Below are 22,592 nucleotides of genomic sequence, written 5' to 3'. Positions count from 1 at the left end.
AGCCTGCAGTGATGCTAGGGCCCCAGCCTGAATTTTGGTACAGGCTGGGGGGCTGCATTTCTCTATAGCAGGGGGCACGGACCTCTTCCTTGGATCTCTCAAGTGAATTTTAACAACACTTGCAGTGGTAAGATACTGACAGCCCTCATCCCCTGCTTTACTGGTGGCAAGTTAAATTTGACATGGTTGATTGTGTAGTTTTAGGAATACGTTAGACAAGCACTTGTATAGGATGGTTTGGATAGAAATGATCCTGCCTTGAGCAGGTGGTTGGACTAGATGACCTCCTGACATCCCTTCTAGTCCTACTTCTCTATAATTCTATTCATCTGTGACATGTTAGGGATGCTTAGATCATGGTGATTGAAATGGGTAACTGAAACAGGACTTAGACATGAGGTTGCCTTCTTTGTGAACCCCACATGAGCTGGAGTGTGAAAGAGACATCAGGATATTCAGCTCAGCTGAGATGGTGGCACCTCTGGTCTTGTACAACCAGAGAACTGTACAGTTTCTGGTTGGAAGGTTGCCTTTGCATCCCTGCCAGCTGAAAACTTACTTTTTAAAAACAAGAGGCCCTAGGGTAACTTTACTCTGGCAATAACACTGGTGCTAATGAACTCTCAAAAGATTATGAATTGTATTTTTGGACTTAGGCGCTTAAATTCTGCTTCAGTTGCACTTAAGACCTGTATTTGTTTAAGTCCCTGGATAATATTACCCATTGCCCATTGCATCACCTCCTTTCTCTCACAAGTGCCATTGCACGAGAGAGGAGCCAAAAACCTTCTCAACTTCTCTTTGTTGTTTTAGACAAAATTCTATGGAAAACAATCTCCTTTTGTTTTCTGACCAGCTCATCAGAATTATTTTTTTGTCCAAAGTTTTTTTGTCTGAGATATGGAGAACTGTTTCTCAATGAGCTCCACTCCCAGAACTGAGAACCAGGTGGCCTTGCTCTTCCTCCAACAATCATCTAAACAGACATGATTTGTTCTGCAGATGGGGAACAGGGTCACAGCAGTCATACAATCAAGTGGCAGGGAGCAATAACTCCAGCAACTACTGTGCTGTTCCTTCACTGTTACTAAAAAGAACATCTTTGTAGGGCTGGAGTGTCAAAATCACCCCAGGCCCCAGGTCAGTGGCCAGATCTGGACAGCAGGGCTCCTGCCAGGCTGGTTCCACAGAGCCAATAGCAGCTGTGGTGGGTCTGATGGAGGCAGCAGGGGTCCTGGGACAATAGAGAGGATCCAGAAGTGGCACTGGGTCTGGGGGTTGCAGCAGGGATCTGGTGGGTGCAGGGTGAGCAAGGGCTGTATCTGCACAACCTTCACTCACCCTACTGCTGCAGATTACCATGTCCATCAAACCTAAATTCTGCAGCTGGCCTCACTCCCTGGTCCTGCCCCCTAACTTCCAGTAGCCTTCCAGGAGCCTGCATGTACCATAAAGTATCTTAGACACCTTTGCTATAGGGTATTTAGCTGGGTTTGACTGACTGTTTTCTGACAGCCTCAAAGTCTTAAAGCAATAGCATCACAAAGGTGGGAGGTACCAAGGTACCAGTCCTGGATGCCAACCTTTGGGTGTGTGGGGCACAAAATAGCAGCAGCTGCATTGCTAGCCCAGCCATTGATGCTGTCCCATGTGCCACTGTCTCCAAGGACACTCAAGCAGCTAGTTAGGCCACTGTTTTATGGTACTTACTTCATTGCTCAGCCCTGCTTTTCAAAATCCGTGAAACAGCCCCAGAAATCATATTTTGTGTTTTCTTTTGCTTTTTGTTTTTCAGTTTTTTCCCACAATGAATATCCAGTTCTTTTCCTTTGCCTTCTATTTCTTGAATTTTTGAGTTTTCAATCTTCTGCAGCCATGAGGACTAGAATTTTTATTTGTTAGTTTTTCAGTGAAATCTGAGTGTCTCACCTAGATAACATGGCTTTAGAGGAGCTGGAGCTTTTGGCAGGGGAAATTTACATTTATGCTCAAGTTGATAGTATTGTACTAAAGCCTCATAAAAGCCCATTGAGGTAGGGAAGCATGGGGGTGGAGAGGCAAAAACATATAACTGGCTTTGTCTGATGCTATTCAGTGTCAGACAAAGGCTATAACACAAGATGCTGCCAAGGCCTGGTCTAATCTGAAGCTGCTACCTCCCAAAGTGTGAGAGAGCAGAGGACTGGACCCTGACTTCTACCATATCACGTTAGCCAATGGGTCACCTGTCCTTTCCTGGCCTCCAGTAGTCAGATCCTCAGATCTTCATGATGTGCAGCTTCATAGGCAACTCAAGAAGATGAGCACAATCTCTAGGGAACAGGCTGTAAGTCTTACAGCATTCATGTCTAAGATCAAACACAGGGCCTGGGGCTCCCCTCTGGATAAGCTATCCAGCAACATCACTGCACGCACACATGCACACACACACTCACTGAGTTCACTACTATACATCAGTTCTTCTCTCTCACATAAACACACATCAACCCCTTCCCAGCCCCACATTCATTCAGTATGGCTGAATTTTGTCTCTGGGACAACCAGGAGGGTCATCCACATTCTCCGTTTCCCCCTGTCAGAATGACCATCTCCCCCGGGTTGGGGAAGTGACAGTTGCAGTTTATAACAAGCTCAGGAAAGCGATTCTCACTTACAATAACACAGCTAATCAACCACAATAACATCCTGCCAAAAGTGGCTCCTTCCCAGGATGTGGGCCAGTTCCCTGTATTCCAGTTTAAGGAGGAAACAGAAGCCAGAGATCAGACAAAGGAAGAGCAATTCCCAGGCAGGCTGAATTAGTCTCCTACCGTCATCTTCCATCACAATTTCTGTGGGGATCCCAGCAAGAGGCAGCTAAGCGGGGAGGGCACTCCTGTGCTCTGACGGCACCCAAGATCCAGAAATAGAGCAAGGGACATGAATTCATAAATAGAATGGGGAGACATTTTTCAGGTGAACTATTTTCCAGTGAAAAAATGAAGATTTGACCATATCAGCTTGTTTTTGGTTTCACCAAATATTACATCTCTGGGGGGGGGGGGGGAGGGGGGATTCAGGCGAGTCAATAAATAAGTTGAAGAGTCAAAAAAATTCTTTTTTTTAAGTAAAAGGTTTCAATTTTTTCTTATTTTGGTATTCAAAATGTGCTTTCTTTTGCAAATTCTCAGATCTGTGTGTCTTGTTTCAGTTCTTTTTTTTTTTAATTGCTCAGAAACAAATGGAAACATTTTAGGTTGAATTAAATATTTCATTTCTCCTGAAAAATGGGTTATGGGGTAGTTTTCAGGAGGGCTGTTTGGAGGGTTTTGAGTTTAAATTTATTGGAACTACCGAGGAACAAAAGTGAGTTCTTTCCACTGTTCTACCTACCTGTATTCATTGCCTTCCCATGTAGCCCCAGTAGCGGGAAAGAGCTGGGCTATGCCAATGTTGTTGCTGGCAGAGAAGCTCACCTGAGTAGCTGGAATCAGAACCAGGAATCATGGGTTACTTTGGATAACTGAGGAAGTGGCAGAGTCAATGGGCAAGAGCAACAGGTGAAACTTCACTGCCCACTTGGCTCTGAGAAACCTGATGTGGGATGCTGTCAGAGAGCGGCTGTTTCAGGGAAGTCAAAGGGACAAGCCCAAAATGATAAGCCCAGCCTAACAGGAAGGTTTTAATGTAAGTAGTTTGACCCCAGGAGCCTCTTGGTTCCAGCTTGTCAGAAAACACATCTTGCCTTGAGTTTTTCCAGCTCTGTGTCCTTGCCAGAAGAGGTCAGTCTGTACCCAGGGGTGGTGGAGTTCAGATCTAGGGGCAATGCAATGGCTAATGAATTGGGAGGAGGGGCCCTTGTGGAGACAGACCCTCCCTCCCCTTAGTGAATGCATGCCTGAGCCATCCTAAGAGGAAATGTAGCAAAATTAGGAAGAAATATGTTTAGAAGGGAATTAAAAGTTTGGTTTTGGTTTTTTTTAATAAAACATGCCATTAACCTATGGAACTCATTGCCATGTAATATTTTTTGTGGTGAAGCATTCAGTAGGATTCAATAAAAGCCTGTGCCTTTAGATGGCAAACATCCATGCTTATAATAGATTGAATGACAATGTATTCAGAAATATAAACCCTCATACCTCAGGGCATAAATCAGTCATTTATTTCATGAAGCTAGAAATAAATATTATCTCATGGAGAGTTATTCATAGAATTGTCCTAGAATTGTGTAAGTAACTTGGCGAGGGGTTGCAGAAAGGTTGTCCTTTCACCAAATCAAAAATAAATGTCATGTTGTCGATTTTTAATTATGCATTTTAATACCTGAACTGATCACCTTTTTTTACTGAATGAAAAAGATTTTAGAAAGCTCTTCCGGGGTCAGGTAAAATGATTGATCTGTCCCCAAACTAAATATCCATTGAACTTTTTTTTTAGCTTCTTGTAACATTTTTAAAGTCAAACTACTTTTTGAAACAACAAGAAATGTCATCTTTTATCAAAAATACAAAACATTTCATTTTTTAAAGATTGACATTAAACATTTCAACTTTCCCAGATTTTTTTTTTTGCTTTATTTTTTTCCAGATGAAGCAATCCACCAAAATGGACATAGATTCACAAAACATTTATTTTGACCCAAATATGCTTTGTTTGGTGAAAAAAAAATTACAGTCATCTGACCAATTTCACCCAGCTAGTTATTTCGACAAGGAGCATACAAGATTCCCAGCTAGATGGACTGCTGCTTGGACCCTGACACGCAGGTCCTAAATCCAGCAAGCACTGAGGCTACATAGATCTTGCTAAGGAACATGGCACATTGGGGGAGCCGTAACAGAGCCTACAGCTGCCAGACAAGAGGGGAAGGGACAGGCAGGGTTGGAAGACAAACTGCCGGTTTCTATTTTAAAGTTGTTTTTTCCCACTATAGACTCAGATCAGCTTCCGAACATGATGGGGAGTCAGAGGTCACCAGAAACACTGCATGTTTGGCCATGAAAAAGCCAGGAGGTCAAAAAGCAGCTGGCAGTCATGTCCTGACAAGGGAGATCCTCATGATGAGGCATCCCCCTTCCCCCCCGCTGATGCTGCCCCGTCCTTGCCTCACTGGAAGCCCTGCTCCATGGGGACCCATCCTTTCTGATAGCATCCACAGCTGTGTGTTGGCAGCAAAGCAACCCTGGAGACTTGCCCTCGCCTTCACCAACTCCTTCAGGCCAGACCTTGCCAAGTCTGGAAGTGATTTTGGGTGCTGCTGGGGGATGTAGCCCAGCAACCAGGGAAGAGGAGCAGGCTTTTCAGATCACCGTCGTATTCATTCTTAATAGTCCCGAAACCAGCCTGCAGTTTCCTGCCATCCCCGCCCTAGGTTCTCCTCATACTTCTGACAGTAGCCCTCACTCCTAATCGGCAGCCCCCTGCTAGTCCATCCCTGTGCTCCCCGAAACAAAACTACTAACACAGCTAAATCAAGCCCTGCATCAACCCTAATATCCTATCCTAACCCTGCATGCACACATACCACATATATTCCTCTCACCTGCTTCACTCTCCCCTGCCCCACAACTACCTCCCCACACAGCAGGCCTGCTGTTCTAGTGTAAACCACACAGACCCATCATGATTACTGATCTTCCAGCCCTGGGCTCCCACCCACAAATACAGTCCTGACAATACCCCTCAAACCACTTCCCCGCTCTCTCCAACAAACAACCAGCACAGGGACCCCACATAACTCTGGTGATGTCCCCTCACTCCCTGCTATTGCATCCCTCCCCCCACTACACAACTCTGCCAATTAACACATGAGAAGGAAATTTGTCACAGTATTTGCATCCTTCGTGTTGTCATCCTGCTGCTGGCCACTGTGTTATTTAACTTTCCGATTTGTCCATGTCAGTAGCATGACTAATTGTGCATCAGCATCACAAACTTGCAAGTCTGGTTCACACATGCTAAAAAGACACATGGATACTCCCATGGGAAATTAGACACTGAGGCTGCCTGGTTTCTCAAGGTTCCTGGGCAAGATGCCTCTGCTACCATCTCATGCTATGAGCATGTGACATTCACTCTCTCTATCTAGAGGCTTCAGTGGTCAGTCAAAGCCAATATGCTCACAATTGCTAATATTGCTGGTCTTCCCAACAGCCATCTGGAAAAGCCTCTCCCAAACCCTGACTCGGAACTGAGACACCTGGGAGACAAAGTCAGTGACTCAGCAGGGTCTGGAAGCCAGGTTTCCCATGTGTTAGTCCTATTCCAAGAGCCCTTTGACAACTGGCAACTGGCTCTTGGGTCACTGAAAGGCATGCCCAGGGTCAGCTACTTCAGTCTCAGCCTCAGATCCATTGATTCAGTCTTAGAGAAAAACCTCCCCAGCTCTGAGGGTAGCAGAACACTGGAACAAGCTGCCCAGGAAAGCTATGGAACCCCCTTCATTAGAGATTTGCAAGAATCTCTAATCTGAGCCAGGTTGGACCGTTCCAGGAGGTTCCTGGCTGAGATACAGGACCTCCACTTAAGCCAGGAGGTGCACAGTCCCACCAGAGGGAATGCCCTGTTGGACCTGGTCCTGGCCACAAGTGATGATCTGGTAAAGGGGCTTCAGGTCCTTGACCACCTAGGTGATAGCAATCATCGCTTGCTGGAATTCATGACCAGCGCAGGGTGACAAGGGCCTGCAGCAAGGCAGTAGCCCTAGACTTCAAGAGGGCCAACTTCAACGAGTTGAGGAGATTGGTGGGAGAGGTGCTGGGGTTCTCGAGGGCAGGGGAACTCAGTGCCCAAGATGAGTGGTCGTTCCTTAAGGAGACGATACTCAGGGCCCAATGGGTGACAATCCCAACAAGAAGCAAGGGGGGCAAGAGTGCCCAAAAGCCTCCCTGGCTCACCAAGAACGTCCAGGAATGCCTGGTTGCCAGATAGGTGGTGCACACCCGGTGGAAGCGGGGGGTGATCTCCAAAGAGGAGTATACCTCCACTGCTCGGGCCTGTAGGGGGCTGTTAGGAAAGCTAAGGCGGACATAGAGCTAGGACTGGCGTCCAAGATCAAAGATAAGAAAAAGTCCTTTTTCAAATATATAGGGAGGATGAAGAAGGCGCCGGGAAATGTGGGGCCCCTGCAAGATGCGCTGGGCAATCTGGTGGTTGTGCCAAAGGAGAAGGCAGACCTCTTTAACAAATTCTTCACCTCCGTTTTCTTGTGCAGGGACCGGGACTCCCCCACCATGTTTCAAGACAGACTCGAGGGGAACGCCTCAAGACCTAAGGTTGAGGAGGACCGGGTTAGAGTTCTTCTGGAGGGGCTGGACATGTTCAAGTCAGCAGGTCCAGATGCTCTCCACCCCAGGGTGTTGAGGGAGCTAGCAGGGGTTATTGCTGGGCCCTTGGCACGGCTTTACGAGCGCTCGTAGTGCTCAGGCCAATGGTCACAAACTCCTCCAAGACCATTTTTAACAAAATGTATTGGTTAAAACTGAAACTGCTCATGAAAGAGTCAGTTTACCCTAACTCTTGACATGAGACATGTTTTGAAAGAAAATTAAATGATTTTTTTTTTCAGTTTTTCCAGTCAAACAACTATTGCAGTGAGCTGCCATGTCCTTCGCTCATCTGATTGAAATACCTGGTTAGGATGCTGCTGTTCCAACTTTTAACTCAGTAAGCACCACTTGTGGTAGTGATTGGAATGAAAGGAGTTGCAGGCCTGCTGGGTAGGTGATGGGTTTTGCTATAGAGAGGGAAATGCAAAGGGAAGAGTAGATATGCATGCAGAAAGGGAAAGACCAAAACAAAAAGAGGGTGAAGGAAAGGGCAGGGATAGCAGCATCCTAAATTACATCAGATTATCTCACTGGGGATCAGTGTGCTGATTAGGTGCTGGACCAATAGCACATAACAGCTGAGGGCCAGATCCTATTTTAACTTTCCATGCCAAAGAGCCATGTGAGCGCCCCCTTTACACTCAAGTCCCTGCATCTGTGGACCATGAAGGAGATGACAGTAGGTGTCAGAAAGCTGTTTCTGTTTCCCTGAGGGTATCAGCCAGTCTGTGCCAGCCCAAGCATGCTGCTTTCACATCCCACTGCCACGTGATCATAGAATCATAGATGTAGGGCTAGAAGGGACCTCTGGAGGTCATCTAGTCCAATTCCTTGCCAGACACAGGATCATCCCTGTCCAAACCATCCTATACAAATCTTTGTCCAACCTACTAGTAAAACTGCATAGTCTACCAGACACATGACCACAAGGCTTAATACCCTAACATGCCACAGGTAAAGCAAGGTGACAACAGTGGCCAATGTCCTGATGCTACAAGGGTTGTTAAAATATGCTTGAGAGATCCTGGGAAGGCGCCCCCCTCCCCCCCGGCAAAGAAAGGCAAAAATCCCCATAGTCCATACCAATCTGACCATGGGGTAAAATTCCTCCTAACCCCACATATGGCAATCAGTCTGACCCTGAGTGGAGGGGCAAGATCCTCTAGCCAGGAACCTCCATATTTTAGTCCCAGCAGAAGCACTGGCACACCCCACCAAAATCCTCAACCTTGGCTGAAGCCTACACTCTATACTTCTGAGGAACGTGAAAAAAAAAACCCTGACATGCATTGCAACTGAACTGGAAAAATATTCCTTCCCAGCCACACGGCAACCAGCAAAGCCCAGAAGCATGGGAAATATCCATAGTATAACATATGTGGTCCTCTATGAACCATACCTGAGGCAAGGATTAACAGAGGTGAACTCCAGCTTGGGCCAGGGTTCAAATTACACTCCTGCTCTTGGCGGGGATCTGCGGTGGTGGCAGCCAGAAACCAGAAGGAGCTGCCTATGCCTGAACTGCTTAGAAAGGCACAGGGCAGGCTGGGGGCTCTCATCTCCTATGGGAGGCTTGTAGGGGTCTCTCATCTCCTATGGCGGGGGCTGAGCACCCCCTCCATATTTCAAACCCTGTCTTGAACTATCCGTGCCACACCCTTTCTACCACAGTACATTCAAGCACTGGGGTTCTGGCTTTAGGCCAGGGGTCAGCAACCTAGGAGGCATGGAGCCATTAGATCTGGATCTGGCTAGCAGACATGGATCTTCTGTGACATTTGACTTGAGTTGGGTCATTCCAGCCCACCACCTGAAAAGGTTGCTGACTGCTTCTTTAGGCCATTCAAGATCTCCCCCTGTTGGAGAGTGCTCAGCTGGCCAGTAGCACTAATGATTGGGTCGGAGGCATAAAAAGCATCCAGAGAGTAATTTGAATTCCTCCCAGTAATTGCAGTCCTGCTCACAATTTACAGGCCCCTTCTGCCCCATTGCAATCCTCCATCCTCCAGATTTAGCCCCCGACACACATCTCCTCCAGTTAACTAGAGGAGATCTTGTATAATGGGTCCTACTTTCCTTTCTGTGTTATTCCTACTGTGGCCACTGCTCAGGTTGACTGTATGTCTTTTGTGTGTGTGTGTGTGTGTGTGTGTGTGTGTGTGTGTGGCCTGCTCCTAACTAGGACAATGCAACCTTTCATGCTTTACTGTAAGATCTTGTGGTTCCCAAGGGGAGGGTGAAGACCTCACAGCTGGGGGCACAACAGCAAACACAATGTTTGTGGAGCCATTTGCTCTGGGAGGTAAAGTGTGAAAGTAGTTCAGGGCCTTCCCCTGCCTCTTTCAAAGCAATAAACAAAGAGCCTTCACATTTCACTTCAAAGGGGAGAAAAAGCCTTGAGGAAAGTCAGAGGAGGGATTCCGAGGCTTTGGATTTACCAAACATCAAGGTACATTCTTTCCAGCCAGAAAAACTATCATATTGTAGATTCCTATAGAGAGACAAGGACTTTTATGGTTGATATCTTTTCCTGAACCAGCCAATGTTTAATTAGGCCAATCCAATAAAAAGATAGTGCCACAAAAAACCTTGCCTCTCACGGTTTTTCTAGATCATCCTGGCAACAACATCAACCCAACTCTATCACCATGTGAAGAGACAAAGCACTTGGTGCATCCACCCCAGCGTAGTTAGACAAGGTCAGCATTATACCTTCCATTTTACTTGTCCTCACCTGGCACACCTCCCAGGCAAAATGGAGAGGCTTATCTGCTCTACACAATTTATCTACACATAACTCCTCCTGCATTACTGCCATGAAGAACTTAATACAGTAATTTAGGTTCCAGAATCTGTGGGCGTTTATAGATGTGCTCCAGGGGGGGCGGCTTTAATTAGGGCAGCTCCGAGAGCTACGCTAATTAAAAACGCTCAGAGCATCATGTGTAGCAGCATCCTCATGCTGAAAAAGTGGGGTGAGATTTAGTTTAAGTCAAACAAACTTTAGTTTAAAGCACTCCACCGCCATTTTTCAGTACGGGGACGCTGGCCAGCGACACCGGCCCCATGTGCACCGCGCGGGCGATTGACTTTCAAGCGACGCTTAGACAGGCGTAGCCCCGGGAGGAACCTGGGGCCGCAAGCGCGTTCAAAGTGTCGATGATCAAAGTGGCCTGCAATTCACATTAATTCTCGCAGCTAGCTGCGTTCTTCATCAATGCACGAGCCGAGTGATCCACCGCTAAGAGTTGTCAGGTTTTTTCACAGGCTTTTTTCCATGGTTGCCACTTCGCCCCATGCAGGCTCCTGGGTCCACATGAGGTCGGGACAGGGTCCCCTGATACACATAACACTGGAGGCTGCTGGAGTGTGTTAATTTCCATGCTCCAGCAGACTCGATTAATCGGGTCTGCTCTGACGAACTGGAATTGCAATGCATCAGAGCAGCCTCCCTGCACTTGTATAGGAGCTCTGTGTGTCCACACATGGAATAGATCAAAAATAGCTATCATACCTCCCTATTTTAACCTATATTAATCATAAAGCATGGACAAGGGCTCGGTTTAATCCAGTATGTTATATTAAACTGCAATAAAGTGCTCTTCATCCAGAACAAGTGTGTCTACATCAGGAGTGATTTGGAAATAACTACTGTATTTTCAATTCACACCCTATCTTAATCTGAGTTAGTTTCAAGTGTTGACAAGCCCTCTGTTTTTAGAAGGGGATAGCTAACACCGATTAGTAAGCCCATGGTAAAAATGCATTTTTGTCAGTGAAATCATGGCTTGGATAACATGGCAAACACAGGCCTAGACCTCTTGTTGCTATCCCTGACAGTCCTAGTGGCCACTAACTGTATTTGGCCTGATATGTGGGCTAGTGGAATCACATCCCAAGTGCTTCATTTCAGGGAGATGGCAGGAACTTTGTATTCACAACTGACCAGGCCATGAGGTCCTTTGTGTGTTTTCACCCATACAAGCTAGCTGTGGTCACAGAGTACATGACACAGGCTAGGCTGGTTTATCTCCAAGACTACTGCTCACAAGCCTCAGGAAGAGCCTCAGGTCAAGTCTATGTTGTGTATATTCCTTATCTGTATCACCACAGTACCTAGGAGCCTCAGTCATGAATTGGGACCCCACTGTGCTATGTGCTGTACAAACCCAGAACAAAAAGATGGTCCCTCTTTCAACAGGACAACAGATGGAGACCCAAAGAAGCAATGAGATGCTGGACAATGCTGAATAATCACTTAGAAATGTTGGTCTGTTGGGTCAGACAGGGGGTTGCTCACACCACAGCCATGGAACCACTCAGCTGAGGTTCAACCTCAAATCATCAGCATCCTTTGGACAGAAACAGCAATGCCTTCAGGTTGGAGAGAGGTTCTGGTGATGATGACTAACAACTGAGAACAAAGACATGCTAAACACATTTTCCCTATGACCCAAGGCAGGCTTTGAACAAGAACTGTTTGAAAGATGCCGAGCTTTCCAAGGAGTCCTAGCTTCTCATAAAGGGGGGCAGAAGGAGGAGGGGAAGGAGAACAGGCTTTGTTTAGTTTTCAGTCACCAAAACCCCCAAATTCCTGGACCCCAAATTACCCCCCCCCCGCCCCCCAAAAAAACCCTTAAAGCTTCTCAGACAAATACCAGGGCATTTCAGGTTTCTGTCGGAAATGTTTCAGTGTTCAAGATTTTGCTTTTCTGATTACATGTCACTGTGCTTTGATCAAAACACACACTGCACTAAAAAAATGTTAATTTGAAAGCATAATTTTCTACTGGCATAATGTTTCAACTACATGCTTTCATAGAAACCTAGGGGTAGAAGGGATCTCATGGGTCCCAGAGAGATGCCCTTCCAGGCTCTTCTTCAAAACTTTCCAGTGAAGGACCTACCACCACCTCTCTGGGCAAAAAAGTGCAGGGATTCCCTTGAAGCATAGGTGTCAAAATCACCCCAGACAACTGGGCCTCCTCCTGGGCTAGATCCATGGGTAGGGTTACCATACATCTGGGTTTCCCGGGCACGTCCTCTTTTTGAGTCCTCCAATCTCCATCCAAGCTGTTTTTTGAAATAGGAACAAATGTCCGGGCTTTTGTTGGTAGAACTGTATTTTCCAGCTTGCCCTAGTGGCATGCATGTTTCCAGGGATTTGGGTTTTCCGTTTGCTATGGAAAAATGCAGATTTTCCTCCTTAAAGGAGGAAACCATGGATTTCCCCTTGCAGGCTGGTAGCCTTCCAGCCTGCAAGAAGCTGCTTGGGGTGATTGGCAGTAGAGGGCACCATGTAAATCTGCACGTGCACGGGGCCGGCATACAGCTAGACAGGTTGGTGGGACCAGCCCTGGCAGCTGGATGCAAGTAAGTCTAGGGGGAGCTGGGGTTAGAGAACCAGGCCTGAGGGACTGTCCAGGAAGCTGTGTGTGTGTTTGTGGCAGGGATATGTGGAGGGGATGGGTATGCAGGAGAGGGGCAGGTGCCTGCCAACACTACGGGAAGGTATCTGGGCACTGGGGCTGCAGCAGGGCACACAGGACAAGGGGGAGGCACCTGACCCTCCAGCAGGGGATGAGGGTGAGGAGCTCCTTCAGGGGGAGCTGCGCAGCTGGTCAGTGGCTCTGGGACCAGTGCTCATGGTCAGTCACAGGGGCAGGGGAGCTGGGAGATGCTGCCCAAGGTGGCAGCCTATTGCCAGGCTGCCTGGCATGATGCAGGAGCCCCAGCCCAGGATGGGGGATGCCACAGGCCTCCCCTCCTTCTCCCTCCAGTCCACACTAGGGCTGAACTTGCTCCACCACTGCCTGCACAAGCTGGAGCCACCACAGCCACTGCAGCTGGGAGCCCCCTCTAGTAGGGCTGAAGGGAGCAGGGGGCTGTGGGTCAGGAGTGAGGGGTACCAGCAGGACTGGGCAGGCTATGGCTTGGGAATGAGGAGTACTGACAGGGTAGGGAGCTATGGGTCAGGAGTGCAGGGCACTGACTGCATTTGGGGGCTGCATGTCAGGAGTGAGGGGCACTGGCAGGGCCAGGGGGTTGTGGCTCGGGAGAAAGGGACACTAGGGAGACTGCGGGGCTGTGGGTCAGGAGTGCAGGACTCTGGCAGCTCCAGGGGGTTGCGAGTTGGGAGTGAGGGCCAACCCCCCACCACCAGGTATCCCTTTTTTTTGGAACTGGAAATATGGTATCCCTGTCCATGGGGCCAGCAGCAGCTGCAGTGAGGCCACATATGAGCAGCAACACAGAGCCACATCTGGATGGCAGCACAGGTGTAGGGGGCTGCTGCCACTGGCCATGTGCACTGGGATCCAGGGACACCAAATTATGTGGCAGGCTATGCCCCACAACTTACAGTAGACTGCAGGACTGCTAGTGAGACAGATGGGACAGGATCTGCCCTGAAAGCCGTATGTTGGACACTCCTGCCTTAAAGTTTCCAACACTCAGACCACAGCAAGTCCATGAGGGATTTGAAGCCTGGACCTCAGATGAGGAGTCTAATGCTTAGCAAATGGAGCCATCCAGGCTCACGCAAGGACTTTATTTCTGAACAGAAATTGGACCTGGGCCACAGTAGTGAGCATGCAAGATCTAAACCAGTAGGTCACCAGGGCCTCTGAATAAGCTCTACTTCAAATCAAGTGCTAAGAGATGGAAACTCCCCCATCCTCAGAGAGAAAAAAAGAGCAGCTGAGAAAAGCAGCAAAACTCATCTTCCTGGCCTCATACAAAGACAGCTCATTCCAAGCCCAGAAAGATGGGGTTTACTTCTCCTGCTACGCCCACTCTCCCATTCACCCTACATTGCAGGATGCCTCTGCTTACCTCTCCTACTGTGACTTGTTTTTCTTCTTCCTCTATCATATCATATTGGGAGAGAGAAGGCATTAAGGAAAGCCACAGAAAATTAAAAAGGAAGGGTATTAAAGGATGATTTTTAAGAAAAGATGCATGATTGCACGCACAAAAATGGAAGGGAAGCTCCTCTTTTCATCCAGGATTTTCGACGTGTGTGATGATGAGATGTAGCCACCCAAGATCTCCTGGGCACTAACTCCCTTAGGCCTCTTTGAAACTCCTACCCAAATCAAGGCAAGCCTGAAACTACACACACAATTTTTGCATGTGCATTGACCAGCTCTCATTCATTTTTAAATTGTGCCTGGGAAAATGGAGGGGGAAAGGGGGGGGGATAAATTTTGTCCCCCACTTCCTCTGTCACTGTCTGCCATTTTAGGGTTGGTGTCTATAGTCCAAGAGGCAAGATCTCCCTGACCTGCTTTACTCCAGCTCCCTATTTCATTAACTCATTCCCTGCTCTTTTCCACTTTCTCTCAATCAATCTCTGATCTCTTCCTTTTGCCCTTCACAGTCTTCCTCTACCCCAAATGCCCTGCCCCCTCCCCCATCCCTGCCTCTTGCTGTGTCTCAGGAAGGTGACACCTCTCTTATCTCCTTCCGACTGGTGGTCTGCTCCAGTATCCCCCCTCCCAGTGCCCCTTCCTCTCCACTCTTCTTAGGAAAACTCTGTTTTTTTGAAGCTGTCACTCCAATTCCCCTCCAGAGACTCCCAATCCATTCACTTCCCTCCTTGAGGGGAAATGGAAATGCCTGAAGGCCAGATAGAGAGTCTGTAGATCCCATCCTTACTGGCAAAAGGCCCAGTCTCTATTTCCTCCTGCAGACACAACTCCTGGGAGGAAGCTGCAGCCAGAATCTCCTTTCATAATACAGATGTTTTATTGCTTTAGGGAGATATTTAATTAATTGACCATAAAATGTTGCAAACAGTTAGAACGTGCCAAAAACTACTTGGGGACCTGCAAAGTGGGGACCAGCCTGTTCCTTGCCTTGGAAACATCAGAAATGTCAAGTCTTCCGTTCCTCTGGAGACCTCGATGGAGGCCTCAGAGACGTGACCCATTAGTGCTCAGAGATGTGAGAGGGCTGGGTCTTTACCAACAACGCCCTTTTCAACCTTTGAAAGTCTTCAGGTGACTTAGAAGTTCAAACAAATGTATTGTAAAGGATTTGATACACTTTTGCAGCAGCTGAACTAAATCACTTTTATGTGACACCTTTGTATATGACACATCAGTAAACCTTTGCTTGTAGAAAGGCTTTTATTGAGTGTTTTGCTGATATGGACCCTAATTGTTCCCTGATTGGGAATATAATTTTGAAATATCACAAGAAATATAGCAATTAGGCCCACAGCATATAGGGGCATTCAGAAATGGAACAGTCCATCATCTGGAGGTGATTTTTACTCTTGACTGACAGCATCCATGACAGTGTTTATTACATATAATATATGCACATGGATTTGCATCTTTAATCATTTGTTTTAACTTCCTGCAGGTCCTTACACATGCACCTAAGGGATGGTCTCTGCCCTGATGAGATCTTAAAGCACTTTAAAAAGGAAGTCATGTTGCTCTTCCCATTGTACAGTTGGAGAAACTGAGGCACAAAAACGGAAAGTGACATGCCCAAAGTCACTCAGGAAGCCTGTGGCAGAGCATTCAGGTCTCCCAAGTTCTGGGGTTGTGTGTGTTCCATTAGGCAACAACCTTAGATAGGGAAACTAAGGCCTGGGGGCTTTCTGAGTCCCTTTTATCATCATCCTGAACTATATATAGGCTTTTCCACCTTTACAAAGTGAGTGCAAAGAGGTTTGGATGGTTGTTAATGACTAAATGACAGTACTACTTCTCCATCACCCTACACTTCCTTATGCCAGTGGCACCAGTCAATAGGGGCAATAAAGGAATCCTCATTCAGGGCAGTGGCATTTTACATGCCTCTTAGCAATAACATCCACTCTTGTTATTTAAACTTCATATGTGTGGGTGTATATATAGAGACAAAGGAGAAAATTCATCCCAAAGGATTTATGGATTTGGCCCACAGCAGCAAAAAATTATGTCATAGTAATTAGGAAGTTTACCCAAAAGAGCTAAACAAAGAGAAACTTAATAAGGAACAAATTAATAGCCCTGCATCCTTTCCAAATCCAAATAAAGGGCAAGGGGACAGGATAGTTAAGAGCAAGTATATGAAGGATGTAAATAGCAGAAAAGACAAAGGATTATTTAGGATGGAAGTTAAGGAAATGACTTGCACTGCAGGACAAAAATAAGATAAAGAATTGTGTAGGATCATCAGGAAAAATTGCCTGGTAGCAAAATACTGAAATCTATTGTCCTGTTGAAGCATTTCTTTAAGGGAAAGTTGGAAATCCTATACACTGAGATGTTAAAATTAATAAATAATGGCTGAGACTAAATAAAATAGTGTATGTATTGTAGGAGTGTCTAGAGTTCCCAGCAAGGTTCAGGGTCCCATTGTGCCAGGGGCTGCAAAGCCTGGCTTTTCCTAGGGTTTAAACTGAAAAAAGACAAAGAATGGAGGGATAAATAGTAGTGAAACAGCTTGTGAGAAGCAGCAGTGAGACTAGAACTGCGATCCACTGAGTCATGATGCAGTACTCTATATTATCCAAAAATATTGCCAGGCAGCAAATTTAGTAATAAACTAATATTTGTTTGCAGCATCTGCAGAGCCTGTGGCATCTGATTGCACACTTTAAAACCAAGGTCTTTGCTAAGTCTCAGTGCTACCGAAAAGGAGGACTGCATAATTTTAAAAATAGCCAGGCATGAAGGTCACACATTAAACCACCTTTGGCTTAAAGACATTCCAGGCTTTTGCTACATTCAGTCATTGAGCTCCTCAGCTCTGCTGATTTCACCAGCTATCAAGGTTTCATCCTTGCTTATCCTGGATTGAACTGACTCATGTTCACTAGATTCAGGGTCATTTTCTATGGCCAGCTCTTCCTTGAAATATTCCTGACCATTCCTTAGGAGTGTTCCTTGAGGTGTTAATTGCTTTGTATGATCTAATTAATCCACTTATTACCTCTCTTAGTAGTGCCTCCTCCTCCTCCTCCTGTCCCTTTTCCTTCTCTTGCTGCCAGTCCATTCCTGGCATCTGAGGAAGTATGTTGTTGCCTGAGAAAGCTTAAGCTTCTGAACCAGTTGGTCTCTAATGTGCCCTACACTTCTGTAACTTCCACCTGACCATAGCTTGAAATACTCATTCAACTACACAGGTTATTAGAATATAATCACAATACTAGCAATCAAAATGCTTTGCCCATGAACCAAAAAGTGCTAAGTGTAAACACTGATTTCATCCCATTGGTATCCCTCAGGACTGAATAAAACCCAAAACATTTTACTCTCCATTGCATAGCTATACACATCAGGGTGTAAAGAAGTGTGATCTTATTTGAACACCACTGTAGAGCCACAGGCAATGCTCTCCTAGTATGAACACACTGTGTTGGTGCAGTTGGGCTTTGCATTAATAGTTAACTCCCTTCACGCACATACCAAGCAAAACAGTCCATACTGGTAAAAGCATGAATGTGAAACTGGGTTCCACAGGAACTACACATAACTCTCACTCCTCTGTCTTCCCCCACAAAAACTGCTAGAAATCTGTGGTGATAACCTGCCTACAATGTCCCATGAAAGCGGGGAGTCCTAAACCCTAATTCATAGTTCATAGTTGTTAAGGTTTGGAAGGGACCTTACAGATCATCAGGTCCATCGCCCCTGCACTTGGGCAGGAAAGACTGCTGGGGTCAGATAACTGCAGCAAGGTGGGCATCAAGATGCTTTTTGAAGCTCACCAGGGTGGGTGACTGCACCACCTCTCCGGGGAGCCTGTTCCAAACCCTCAGCACTCAACTTGTAAAGTTAAGAAGTTTTCCCTTATGTCTAGCCTGAAGTAATCCTTAATGAGCTTGTGCCCATTATTTCTTGTCCTCCCCTGGGGGGCCTTCCTGCTGGAGCTGCCCAAGGCTCAGTTTGGATTCTAACTAGAAGATAACTGGGCAAAAGTGTGGACCATCACTACAGTAGAGAGGTGTCCCTCACAAAAGAGATACAGATGCTGAATGCTGTAGAACCAGATAAGCATCCGTACACCATGCACTGCTCTGAGGGACCTACTCCCTGGAGGGGGGCAGGAGTGTAGACAACCCCACATTCAGCATCTCCTGTGGGCGAGCTCCAGGTGCTCTCATGCAACTCTTTCCATTGGATCCTCAGAGATCCTGGGCAGCTAACCCTGTCTGTCTGGATCACCCCGCTCAAGCCAAACGTCCAGCACTGCAGTGCTCAATAGAGGGGGCTAGGTGACCAATCTGGACCTGGCCCTAAGCAAATGCTTCCTCGGTTTTCAAGGACAAACAGGTTAACTGTAGGGGCAAAGGCAGGAGTGAAAAACAGTGTCAGTGCCCCACACCTCTACCCCATGATCCTGGCCTCGCCGGCTGGCTGGCCCACCCACCCCCTTGCGGCCCCATCCCATGTAGGGAGTTTTGGTGAGCTGTTGCTGGGGGGTTTCTAACCCGGGCCGCAAACCTCATCAAAACTCCCTATGTAGCCCCCAGGCCCAAAGAATTGCCCACCGCTGACTCAAACTACCAGCATAATCCAGATGGGAACATACAGGCCTAAAATGTATCAGGTGAGGTGCTTCCCACAGAGCTAAGGAAGGATTCATGCCACTGAACAAGGCCCTGGCAAGACCTTATCTGGGACACTGTGTGCAGTTCTGGTCACCCATGTTCCAGGGAAAGAATTTAAATAGGACCAAGTATAGAAAGGGTGAGCACAGTGATAAGAGAGGAAAGGAGTGCCCATTTTACAAGCAGAGACAATAGCAGCCTGGGTTGTTTAAATAACAAATCAAAGGCTGACAGGGGCTATGATAGCTCTCCCTAACTACATCAGCAGGGTAAATAGCAGAGATAGAAAAGAGCTGTTAAAATTAAGGGACAGCACTGACACAAAAAGAAAAGAGTCTAAATTGGCCATGAATAAATTTAGGCTGAAAATTAGCAGCTGGTTTCTAACAATCACAATCAGAGCAGTGTTGTTCTGGGACAGTGTCCCAAAAAGTAATGAAAGTAACAAAAAAAAATCTACCTGCTTTAATTAAAGACAGGGCTTGCTGAGTTTAGGAATGAGATAATGTGATATGCTCATTTGCATGTGCAGGAGATGGATCTGAAAACCCAAGAGCTCAATTCTAGGCTTCATGCCCTTTTTATTTTTATTTTTTGGTCTCAAAATATTTTCTTGGAGATGAAAAGGAGTCCATTTTTCAAATAAATGGAAGTTTTCTTGGAACTTTTTGGCTTTTGCATCAAATCCCCCACTCCTCACTATCCCCATCACCCCAATGTTTCAGTTTTGGGAGAGAAACCTTAAAAAAAAAATTTTATTTAATCCCCATCTACTTTGTTATTGATTTAGATCAATGATTTTTGTGGCAACAAACATAAATCGGGTAGCATTGATGCAGGGGCAGAGGCTCTGGGGAAGGATCCAGCAGCATTTGGTCAAATCTCAAAAACTGCTCTAACTTTATAGCTGAGAGGATTTTGCATCTGCTTCCCACTCCACTGGACCAGCCAATGTCCGCCTGTCCAAATGTACTAGAGAAGCACTGCCTTCTACCATATCTCTGTACCTCTCCACTCCTGTTTGCATCTGAGCACTGACAAATTTCTTTTCACTTCCAGCATTAGTTAAATCCCATTTAGCTCCTACTTGATATGATGGTTATGTTTTTTTTTTTAAATCAGTTTAACCAGAAGTATTTATAGCAGCATTGCCAAACTATATTTTATTGCAAATCTCAAAATGTTTGGAATTTTTTCTTGAAGCTTGAGCTTTTGGTTTCATGTGATTCTGAGTCTCAGGTTTCATTTTAAAAACCTAGCTTCTCTTTGTGGTAAGACTACACACTATTTTGGTTATACAAGTTTTAGAAAGATTAATTCAAACTGGAACAGGTGCAACAAAGCGTTCTCAAAGATAAAAAATGTAACTCCTAAAATGACCACGTGCACCCCCAAACTATTGAATTCACTTCATTTTTCTGGACCAAAATCATCATATTATCAGGTCATGGACATCTCTATTCTTTCTGTGTTTGTACTATTTTACAATTGGGGCAGTTCAAAAAATGGGTTTTCTCTCTCTCTGTTTGTCAGATGAGGCTGAAATTGGTTCCTTATTCCCAGTTCCTTATTCCTTATTCCTGGTTCCCGGTTCCTTTTTCAAAGTTAATCCAGACTCAATAAAAACTTGTTATTAATGAATAACGCATCCTAAAGAAACAGAATTTCATTAGCTACGGATATGTACTAATTCATATGTAAAATATTAGCTCTCATCAAGTACAGAGCCCTAAACGAAGGTCAGATTAGGATGGGATTATGGGGCAAAATACTTCTTGGGCCACCCCAAATTTTGTGGCGATGCCACTGCGGGACTGTTCCAAAGGACCATGAACACAGTCCTGCCCGGCCCAAAGGATGGTTTGGCCGTGCCAGGCTGCCAACTAACAGCCTCCATGCCCACCCGACTAAATATAATGGTTTGAATAAGGAACTGGCTTTCGGGCTGGGATTATAGCTAGAAATTCTGCTTGGGCCACCCATCAGAATACCTCTGAGTGACCAGGGACTGTTCTGGACATCTGTGACCAGAGATTTCCCCAGCCCAAAGCACGGTTTGGCTGTGCCAGGCTGCCAACAGACAGCACCCAGACCTCTGTGCTAAGTGTATGGAACCTAATAAGGAACTGGATTATGGGCTGGTATTATACCCAGAAATCCTTCTTAGGTCACCCCAGAACACAGCTTGGTGCCACCAGAAGATGCTTCTGGACATCTCTGAATAGAGACCTACCCGGCCCAAAGTGTGGTTTGGCTGTACCAGGCTGCCAAAACACAGCACCGCAGCCACTGTGCTAAATATCTGGACCTGAATAAGGAACTGGAATTTGGGCTGGGATTATACCCAGAAATCCTTCTTGGGCCACCCCATGGCATACCTCTGTGCCACCGGGGGACACTCCTGGACAACCTTGACTAGAGACTTGCCCAGCCCAAAATGCGGTTTGGCTGTATCAGGGTGCCAACTAACAGCACCCCAGCCACTGTGCTAAATTAACAGACCTGAACAAGGAATTGGATTATGGGCTGGGATTATACCCAGAAATCCTTCTTGGGCTACCCCAGACCACACCTTGGTGCCTCCAGGGGACACTTCTGGACATCTCTGAGCAGATACTTGCCTGGCCTAAAGCGCAGTTTGGCCATACCAAGCTGCCAACAGACACCAACCCCCAGACACTGTGCTAAGTATCTGGACCCGAATAAGGAGCAGAATTTTGGACTGGGATTATACTCAGAAATCCTTCTTGGGCCACCCCAGAACACACCTCTGTGGCACCGGGGGACTCTGCTGGACATCTCTGACCAGATACTTGCCTGGACAAAGACGTGAGTTAGCCGTGCCAGGGTGTCAGCTGACACCACCCCCCAGACACCGTGCTAAGTATCTGGACCCCAAGGGATTTTTCAACAGCATTTCAAATTTACGTCCAACCGCCACCCAGAAACTTGGTAAAATAATTTAAAACTGGGTGTTGTAATTGAAATGAACCTGCTCACTCACTAGCAAATGTTAAATTTTAACAAGTTTATTACAAGTTTATTACTCCCTAAGCAAAGCCTTAACTATTAACCTTTAACTGTAGCTCAAAACGGGTCACAGTCACAGTCAGAGGCAAAAACCTACCTGGGGCGCTCCCTCCTAGCCAAGTCACTTGGGAAGGGAGTCTCACCCACAGCTGCCATCCAGTGACTATACCACTTGCGGCCCAAAAGGAATTCCTTATTTGAGCCAGTATACTTAGTGCAGTGGGCATGGCATGCAAGACTCTGGTCAGAGATGTCCAGGAGAGTCCCGCAGTGCCACAGAGGCATGGCCTGGGGTGGCCAAGAAGTTTTTTCATTTCTAATCCCAGCCCCAAAAGAGTTCCCTGGTCAAATCATTGTCCTTAGTACAGTCGCTGGGGGCGGGGAGGGGTGGGGGTGCAGCGTGCTCTGAGTTGACAGCATGGCAGAGCCAAACCGCACTTTGGGCTGGACAATACTCTGGTCGGGGATGCCTGGGAGAATGACTCAGTGCCGCAGAGTCATAGTGTGGGGTGGCCCAACAAGGATTTCCATCTTTAATCCCAGCCCATAAAACAGTTCCTTATTCAAACCATTATACTTAGCACAGAGGCTGGGGTGCTGTCAGATAGCAACCGGGCACAGCCAAACTGCCTTTTGGGCTGGGCAAGTCTCTGGTCAAAGATGTCTACAAGAGTCCTCCAAGGGCACAGAGGTATGCC

At 46.6% G+C, this 22,592-nt stretch overlaps 1 non-coding gene across 1 annotated transcript; it reads right to left on the bottom strand.

Annotated features, from left to right (window-relative positions):
• Positions 1 to 10,407: 10,407 nt before the first annotated feature.
• LOC132248954 (5.8S ribosomal RNA) lies at positions 10,408 to 10,560 on the bottom strand. The gene has a single exon (XR_009460424.1). It is a non-coding gene; the product is annotated as a 5.8S ribosomal RNA (ribosomal RNA).
• Positions 10,561 to 22,592: the final 12,032 nt, after the last annotated feature.

The sequence above is a fragment of the Alligator mississippiensis genome, chromosome 2 (assembly GCF_030867095.1).
Source record: "Alligator mississippiensis isolate rAllMis1 chromosome 2, rAllMis1, whole genome shotgun sequence".
Classification (NCBI taxonomy): Eukaryota; Metazoa; Chordata; order Crocodylia; family Alligatoridae; genus Alligator; species Alligator mississippiensis.
The sequence above is the reverse complement of the archived record's forward strand: the minus strand, read 5'-3'. Positions and strand labels throughout refer to the sequence as shown.